At 40.1% G+C, this 9132-nt stretch overlaps 1 protein-coding gene across 7 annotated transcripts in view; it reads left to right on the top strand.

The window, feature by feature from the left end:
• Positions 1-1814: 1814 nt before the first annotated feature.
• Positions 1815-9132, top strand: part of TEX15 (testis expressed 15, meiosis and synapsis associated) — a 100338-nt gene continuing 93020 nt past the window's right edge. For 6 of the 7 annotated variants that reach the window (XM_058720209.1, XM_058720210.1, XM_058720208.1 and 3 more), the window contains exon 1: positions 1815-1914. The gene's annotated coding sequence lies outside the window, so the exon portion shown is untranslated. Of the gene's footprint in view, positions 1915-2728; positions 2851-9132 lie in introns of those variants that run through there. The other variant, XM_058720203.1, reaches the window with a different exon arrangement.

Raw genomic sequence — 9132 nt, 5'->3', positions numbered from 1 at the left:
TATTTTTGGCCTGTATATAAATGGCAACACACAATATGTATTATTTTCTGACTGACCTCCTTCCCTTACCATTGTGTATTTCATTCATGTTGTTGCATCTAACTGTAGTTTATTGTTTTCACTGCTGTTAATGAAATGATGGATGCTGCTAATGAAAGGTGGATGAATATGCCACTGTTTGATTTGATAGATATTTGGGTTGTTTCCAATATTTGGCTATTATGAATAGTGTTGGTATGAAATTCTTACACATGTCCTTGGGTGCAAATTCCTAGGAGTACAATTGCTGGGTACCTTAACTCTTAAGTGTAAAAGGAAGGATAAGGGAGACACCTGGCTGGCTCAGTCAGTAGAGCTTGCAACGCCTGATCTCAGGGTCATGAGTTTAAGCCCCTCCTTGTGTGTAGACATTACTTAAAAAAATAAAAACAAACGTAAGGATAAGGGTCAATGAAGGAGAAAATGAGAAGTAGGTCAATTATGAACTTTTGTTTATTTTCAAAATAGAGTATAAAAAGAGCAATAAAATTTTATTTCACAAATGGAGCAAAACTGGAACTTAAAATAATCTCTTGAAATACCAATGTTTTATAGGCACATAAACATAAAGCAGTTCTTACCACTTTGGGGAGTGTCACACATCTGAGATTCTGATAAAAATACAGAACCTTTTCTCACTAAACTGAACTTAAAACATTTTCATTTTCACATCACTTTAGTGTATTCACAGATCCCTGAAACTCCCCTTTTAATTTAAGGTAAGACCTTCAATCCAAGGAACAAAAACCTTACTGTATACTGATTTTTTTAAAAAAAATATCTGGGGCGCCTGGGTGGCGCAGTCGGTTAAGCGTCCGACTTCAGCCAGGTCATGATCTCGCGGTCCGTGAGTTCGAGCCCCGCGTCAGGCTCTGGGCTGATGGCTCGGAGCCTGTTTCTGATTCTGTGTCTCCCTCTCTCTCTGCCCCTCCCCCGTTCATGCTCTGTCTCTCTCTGTCCCAAAAATAAATAAAAAACGTTGAAAAAAAAATTTTTAAATAAAAAAAATATCTATCTCATGACATGCTACATTCCAGTTTCAAAATACATTTAAAATTTGCCTTAAATTAAGTGGCTATTGGGAAATGAAATGTTGTACCATTTGGGTTCCTTGTCCCAACATCTTTACCCATGAACGTGCAGGATGCTTCAAGCATGGACTGCAAAACTAAATCCAAGTTCCTCTACTGGAGTACCTGTATTCTGTCATCTACATAACCCTTGAATCAGGACTGTTAAGAGGCCATGCTACAAAGACATAATTTAGATCCTCCAAACTTGTGATGTGTTTGCCACCTCCAGGCTCAAGTTCTAGCTAAAGGCAGCTGGCCATTACCTGTGGAACATATATAAAGTCCTTCCAAAATTTTTAAATTATAAAGTGAACAAAAAAAATGTACCAGAATGACTGTTTCAGTAGAGTTGAGGATACCTGGAGGCTTACTTAAGCAAGGCCCATTCTGTTCAGTTTATGGAAGAAAACCCAGCTCTCCATCTGAGTCGAAAGGATGTCAGTAGCAAACACATTACATTCACGTAGTCATTCAACACACGTTTGTTGAGAGCCTATCATGTGCAAACGGAGTATGCACTGAGCACACGTTTCACGTTGGGACACCGAACTAGTCTACAAAGTCCACGTCCACCCAGTCCGCCATCCCCTTGCTCTTCAGGCCTTCCCCAATAGGACCTCTTGCTCCACCCAATGCGCACGTGCAGAAGCGACCGCCTCCGCGGACGGACGCCTCTGCGTGCGCACGTGCCTGCGAGCACCGCTTGTTCCTGAAGTTTCTTGGGAAGCAAGTGCCAGGAGTTTTGTTTCGCTGTGAAGATTTCGATTCTGAGGAACTGACTGGACAACGAAGGCTGCCTAAGGTTTGTGGGGAATGTGGTGGCGACCGTTTAGAAGCTGGCAAGGTTCTTGGTGAATTAGGGAAAGCATGTTAATCATCGAAGTTCAGGGATTCTTAACTTGAGCCCCGCCGGCCAGGTTACTGGCTAAATATTAGCTTCCCTTGGATGAGCTACTTCCCACGCTTGCGCGTCCTTCGCCCCCGTGCAGAGGTATCCCGACACCACGGAGATTCAGGTACCGGTAACCGGGAGGGGAACCCCACAGTTTGGACGGATCCCCGACCTCTTGATTCTCAGTTGCCACAAGGTCGAAGGGAGCAGTGCGAATGCTGTGTGCCTCGCACGGGGCCAGGCTCCAGGGTTGGATTAGCCTCCTTGCGGTTTCCCTGGGGGCGGGGCGGGACCGCGGCGGGGCTTCAGGATCCGGGAGGGCGGGGGTGGGGGTTGCCGCCCTCTCCCGCCGCAACTTGGCACCTACGCACAACCCAGCGACTCCCGAGCGTGGAGGCGGGGAACGCCGCCCGGGTGACGGCTGCTCTCGCGAAGTCGCGAGGCGCTGAGCCGCCCGGGCCACCCGGGGCATCCGCGCGCCGCATCGCGGTGGAGCAGAGCCCGCGCGCTCGGACGATGCCCGCCGGCGCTGGCCGCCCGCTGTCTCGCTGCAGGAGCCCGTGGAGCTCGGGTTGGCGAGGGCGGCTCGGGAGGCGGGCGTGCAGGGTGAGCCCGAGGTGAGCATCCCCCGACGGCAGATCGGGCTGGCGGGCGGGCGGACCTTCGCGCCCGGGGAGGCGGCTGCCGCGTGTCCGAGGCGCTTTGGCCGTTGTAAGGGCTGAGTGGAGGCTTTGCGAGACTGCTTCGCTTTGATCATTCTTGACTTCTTGGTTCAGTTCTTTGAACGTACTGAAACTTTTCGGGTCCCACCCTGGCGTGGGTGCAGAAAAAGCCTCCTGACCTCAGGTAGTTTAGTATGAGCCACTGCCTAAGCCCATTCCTACTCCACTCTTTTAAGGCAGTTTCCATCGTTTCCGCTCTGGGGTTGAATTTATTTGGAATGCTCGGTTTGAGGTACACGGCCGCCCTGGTGGCTGTGTGGAAAGCAGTTTAGGAAGGATGGCACAGAAAGTGGAAAGGTCGACAGTTCCTGGGCTTTTCCAGTGCACTGGACAGTTCCAGTGCTCCTCAAGTTTTAAAAATTGTGGGCTCCAAGTGCAGTGTAAAGCACCCCAACACGTAAGTGCAATGCTTGCCTTTTGGGGTGACAGATGAGTGTGGGACTATTTCAAAATATAAAGTGGAAGTGACACAAAATTGTAATTCGCTTATTTACGTTTTTGAATTTGTTTTTTTTGTCACTTATGTGCCAAGTGTGTATGTGTGGAGGTACCAATAGAAATGGTACAAGCTTTAAGAAAAGTGTCATTGAATTCACATTTTAGAAAATATATTAGGTAATCTAAAAAGGTTTTAGACTTCATTCAAAAATATGTCAGTGTTTGGGCGCCTGGGTGGCGCAGTCGGTTAAGCGTCCGACTTCAGCCAGGTCACGATCTCGCGGTCCGTGAGTTCGAGCCCCGCGTCAGGCTCTGGGCTGATGGCTCGGAGCCTGGAGCCTGTTTCCGATTCTGTGTCTCCCTCTCTCTCTGCCCCTCCCCCGTTCATGCTCTGTCTCTCTCTGTCCCCAAAAAAATAAATAAAAAACGTTGAAAAAAAAAATTTAAAAAATATGTCAGTGTTCATTGGAAAGGAGGACATTTTAACAGAAGAGGCCAAGGGAACTGGAGGACTGAAATCAGTATTTATAGGTATTTTCAGTGCTTTGTCATTGCTCATTTTCTTAAAAGCTTCTAATTTAAACACACACATAGAAAACTGTCTTTATCTTATTCCCCAGATATTTTAAAATCTGAGTCTAATCATAAAGATGTCAAAATTTTGGAGACCGTGCCTAAATGTCTTGAAAACCTATACGTATTTTCTTTTTAAAAATTTATTGAAGAATTTGGGGCGCCTGGCTGGTTCAATCAAAAGAGCATCTAACTCTTGATCTCAGGGTCATGAGTGTGAGCCTCACGTTGGGTGTAGAGAGATTACTTTTCATAAATAAATAAATAAAACTTTTAAAAAATTATTGAAGAATTCGTATGACTAGGGGAAAATTGCAATTATCTTTAGAGGTTGTTAATCAACAGGAAAAATAAGCATGTAAGTTTTATTTAAATTTTCTGGAAATTTAACACTAGTGATAATTTTAGTGTGTATTTCAGCCTCATTTTATTTTTATAGCTTACTACATTAAAAAGCTTTTATCATTTTGCAGTATATACATATGAAATCATGTTGCACACCCGAAACTAATAAATGTTATATATCAATTATGTTTACATTTTTAAAATGCTTTCTACAACCAGTAAAATATAATTAGACTACTTTTGTTAATAAAATATATTATTATGGTACTTGTACTCAATTGCAAGTGACTTAAGGATTACCTTTTCTCTCAGTACAACAGCTACTAAGGCACTTTTAAGTTATAGAGTTATTTTTTATTATACTTAAACATGATATAGTTTACCTGGATTACAAAATTTTTAAATTAGGGATAACAATCACCGTTTTTACAATACCTGAAGATTAATTTTAGAAAATTGGCAATTCTGATTTTTGGTAAATGTGTTGCTTTGGTCAGCTTTTGCTATGTTCCTATTTTTTTATTTATTTGTAAATGTCTTTGCTTTGAAGAAGAATGCTTTAAGGAATATGAAGTGCCTGCTTGTTATCCCGTTAGATGTGATGGAATCTGATTAACTGCAAACCCTAAATGTGTTGCACAGTTGGGATTAATTTTCCTTTAACCCTTACCTTTTTCCATTCATATTTGTTACGTACTTTTATCAAAAAGGAACTTTTTGGTTTAAAAAATATTTTCAGAATACCAGTGTTTTATTCATTGATTTTTTGTGTGTTTATAAGTGATATTCTAGGCTGATTTGTTTTTACTTTGTGATATTTTCAGTTATATGAAGTTAGTCCAGAGGTAGGCTTAGATTGTCAAAAAATAACTTTTTAAAAATAGCTCTATTTTACAAGGTGAAGTAAAGATGCATAGTAAGCTGAACAAACTTAAGAGAATTTTTGAAAATTTACACAAAAGTAAAAAATATAGTAGAAAAAAATTAAAGAAAAATATTTTTATTAAATGAAAATAAAAATGAATTTTTTCTCTTTCTGCTGAATTCTGTGGTTCAGGTTGTGCAGATTGTTGTGTTAATCCTCAGATCAGTTTTCTAAGTGTGCAGGATGGTTTAGTGTTCGTCTGGCTGTATTTCATGGACCCGAGACCCACAAAAAAACTTCCATGCTGTTCCACCATCTCGGCTCCTCCCCCCAAACTTAAGAGAATTTTAAACTCATTAATAGAGTAAATTTGATGATTGCTTTAATGAGCAATTTTGCCTGTTTAAGATAGTCTCTGAAGTCTGGTAGCAACTCTATATCCTTGGAATGTATAATCCACATAATGCAAAGCCTTTGTAATTACTGCCCTGTGAAACTAACGATAGTTAGTTGCTCCTGAGAGTCTGTCTTTAATTACCACAGCTGAGACTTTGGCAAAGCTGCAGCTGCTGCTGTCATTAGTATGGCTGTGGATATATGTGAACAATTAAATCCTTATCAGAACATCATTTTCATATTGGATGGCTTTGGTAGTGCTTATTAGACCCTATATATATAAAGCCATTTTGATTTTTAAGTGTTTCTGACAAGTTTAACCTACTATAACTCAACTTGAGGATATGGAGGACAAGGTCGCAAGAGAGAAAATCACTGACTTGAGTATCTAGCTTCTCAGGATACAATCTGAAACTGGCTCACACACCTCGAGTTGGGGGGCATACTTACTTTTTGCCAGTGAAGGTAAAACTTAATTTCTTTTTCACTTTTATAAGCATAAGCTTGTTAGCACTGCTGTGTTTATAGGTTGAACAGCAAAACTGCAAAGTGTGTGTGTGAGAGAGAGAAAAGGAGGGGAATGAATAAATGGCATTTTTGTATATTAAATCAGCAGAAACCATTGTAATCCTCTTGTCTAGAGGTTCTTAATTTAGGACACATGGACTTTGGTGATTACTTGAAGCCCCTGATTGTTTGCAAAAAAAATGTGTGGATTGTGATAACTTTTGCTGAGGAAAATATATAGCTTCATCAGACTCTAAAAGATGTGAGCCTCTCTCCCCCCAAAACAAATTTAGCAATAATAAACTTGAAGTAGTTGTACAGGAACATGTTCCCAGTTTATAAAGCGTAATAGCTGGATATTAGCAGAACTGGGATTCAGACCTAGGTTTTGACTGCCAGTCCTTTGCTGCTTTCGTTAGTCTATAGTTATTGGACCTTGTAGTGGCCTCTTTTTTGATAAGCCAGTGTTCTATACTCTGTGGCTTACAAGTAAAGCTTTTAGAGGGACATTTCAAGTTCATGTAAGCATTTTAATGACAGGTCTTAGCAGAAACTATGAGCAAAAAATGAAATGAAGGAAGACATGAACAAATATTTCCTAATATCAGTAGATGAAAACATTGCCATAATTTTGTACCATTAGTATAAAAGAACAAATCCTGGGGCACCTGGGTGGTTCAGTCAGTTGAGTGTCCAACTCTTGATTTCTACTCAGGTCCTCATCCCAGGGTCATGGTCTGTGCTGAGTGTGGAGCCTCCTTGGGATTCTCTCTCTCTCTCTCTCTCTCTCTCTCTCTCTCAAATAAAATAAAAAATAAATAAATAAAAGAACAAATTCAAAAGGGACTAAGCTTTTATAAAATCAAATTCTTTGCTAGTAGAATTACATATCATAATGGTGGTCAGGAAAGTCTGTAAGCCCTTTGACCTTGGATTTATGCTTTCTTTTTTTTAAGTTTCCTTAAAAAAATTTTTTAATGTTTATTTATTTTTGAGAGAGAGATAGAGCACAAGCAGGGGAGGGGCAGAGAAGGAGGGAGACACAGAACCCAAAGCAGGCTCCAGGCTCTAAGCTGTCAGCCCAGAGCCCGATGTGGGGCTTGAACCCACAAACTGTGAGATCAGGAGCTGAGCCACCCAGGTGCACCATTTTAAGTTTCTATTCAAATTTCAGTTAGCTAACACACAGTGCAACACCATTTTCAGGTGTGCAATATAGCGATTCAACACCTCCACACAACACCCTGTGCCCATCAGAGGAAGTGCACCTCCTGAATCCCTATCACCCACTCCACCCCCCACACAACCACCAGTTTCCTCTCCACAGACAAGAGTCTGCCTCTTGGTCTGCTCCCTCTCTCCCCCCTCCCCTTGCTCATTTGTTCTGTCTACTAAATTCTAAATATGAGTGAAACCACATGGCATTCCTCTGTCTCTGACTGACTCACCCTGCCCAGTACAACAGTCTCCAGGTTTATACATCCTTTATACTCTGTGGGGTATATTGTGTATAATGAAATAGTCAAGGAATAAGAAGCAACTTCAAAGAGCAAAAGAGCAAATTTTTAAAGGAAAGTTTCACAAATCCATCTTTCTCTCTCAAAAACCCAGCCTTTTATATTTGCAGTTGTCTTTAAAGCCCGTTTCAATCAATTAAACCTAGTATTTTAGTTTTTCCAAGTTTATTATGTGCCTGCCTATCTGAGATATTTAGCCCATACAAGTACATGCACTTTATATATTTTTGTTCTCATGTTTTTGAAGGATTTTTTAAAGTTTATTTATTTTGAGAGCACAATTAGGGTAGGGTCAGAGAGAGTTCGAGAGAGAGAATCCCAAGCAGGCTCTGCACAGTCAGTGCAGAGCTGGACATGGGGCTCAATCCCATGAACTGTGAGATCATGACCTGAGCCTAAATCAGGAGTCGGACGCTCAACCGACTGAGCTACCCAGGCACCCCTAGTTTTGTTCTCTCTTAAAGCTAAAAAGAGAATAGGGCTTCACAGGTCAATAAATCATATGAATATTTGAAAAAGAGAGGATGAATGTTAGATGATTAACATTAAACTGTAAGAATTTAAAAATTTTATCTCATTATGTGATCAAACACTAATAATAATAACCAACACTGAATAGTGCTTTGTTCTGTAAGTCAGTTGTATATATTGCATATATTAATTTAGTTACTCATACAGCAGGGGAGTATTGATCAACTGAATTAACTTGAGTAGATATTTGTTAATTTTCCTATTTTTAATATATGAAGAAATTGAGGCACAGAGAGATTAGGTAACTGGTCCAAAGTTGCATAGTTAGTAAGGGCAGAACAGGATTTGGAACTAGGTGATCTGGCTTTACCATACTGCCACCAGAACTATTTATCTCTGATCTAAGTCATGAATGAATCAAATAATTTTCCTTTAAAAATAATTTATCTGAGGGCACCTGGCTGGCTCAGTAGGTAGAACATGAAACTCTTGATCTCAGGGTCATGAGTTCAAGCCCCACACAGGCATGGAGCCTACTTTAAAAAATTTTTTTTGCAAAAAACCAACAATTTATCTAAATTACTTACGCTAAATTTTTTAAGGAAAATTATTTGCTGCAGATTTTCTGAGTCTGAAGAAAGCTAATGGCAAATTGGTCTGTTTTGTTCACCTCATATTTGTGGACTATTTAAAAATGGGACTAAAATTTTTAGTCTAACAGAAGACTAGCATCAGAAAAGCCAAGAAAAATGATGCAAATTAATTTCCTTGCATAGGGTGTTCTGGTTAGTTTTCTTCTGGAGACTCGATAATACTCAAATTTTGCCTACAGGTTTATTGGAATTCTCCAGTCTACTTGGTGTAATCCTCACCAGGTTTATTTTAGTATTTCAGACATGGCTTCTACAGAATTTTTGAGAAGTCTTGTTATTACAGTCAGGTAGACTCTTAAAATGAGTATGATGTTAGAAATAGACAAATTATATTGAAATCCATTCTTGATGGGATAAGGGTGCATATTATTATTGTTGTTAGCTTCTCAAATTTAAACTTAAATATGGAAAAAAATTAATTTTAAAATGAACATCATGCCTCTTCTATCAGAAGCATCTATAATTAGATATATTTATTTAAGAATTATAATTGCATATTAGTGTTTTCTGGGTATGACTCCTTTACAGATATACATGATCCAATATTAAATAGTTATCTTTTGGGACACCTGGGTAGCTCAGTCAGTTGAGCGTTGGCTCTTGATTTTGGCTCAGGTCATGATTTCACTATTCATGGGATG

Source organism: Neofelis nebulosa, chromosome 3 (assembly GCF_028018385.1).
Source record: "Neofelis nebulosa isolate mNeoNeb1 chromosome 3, mNeoNeb1.pri, whole genome shotgun sequence".
NCBI classification, from domain to species: domain Eukaryota; kingdom Metazoa; phylum Chordata; class Mammalia; order Carnivora; family Felidae; genus Neofelis; species Neofelis nebulosa.
The sequence above is the reverse complement of the archived record's forward strand: the minus strand, read 5'-3'. Positions and strand labels throughout refer to the sequence as shown.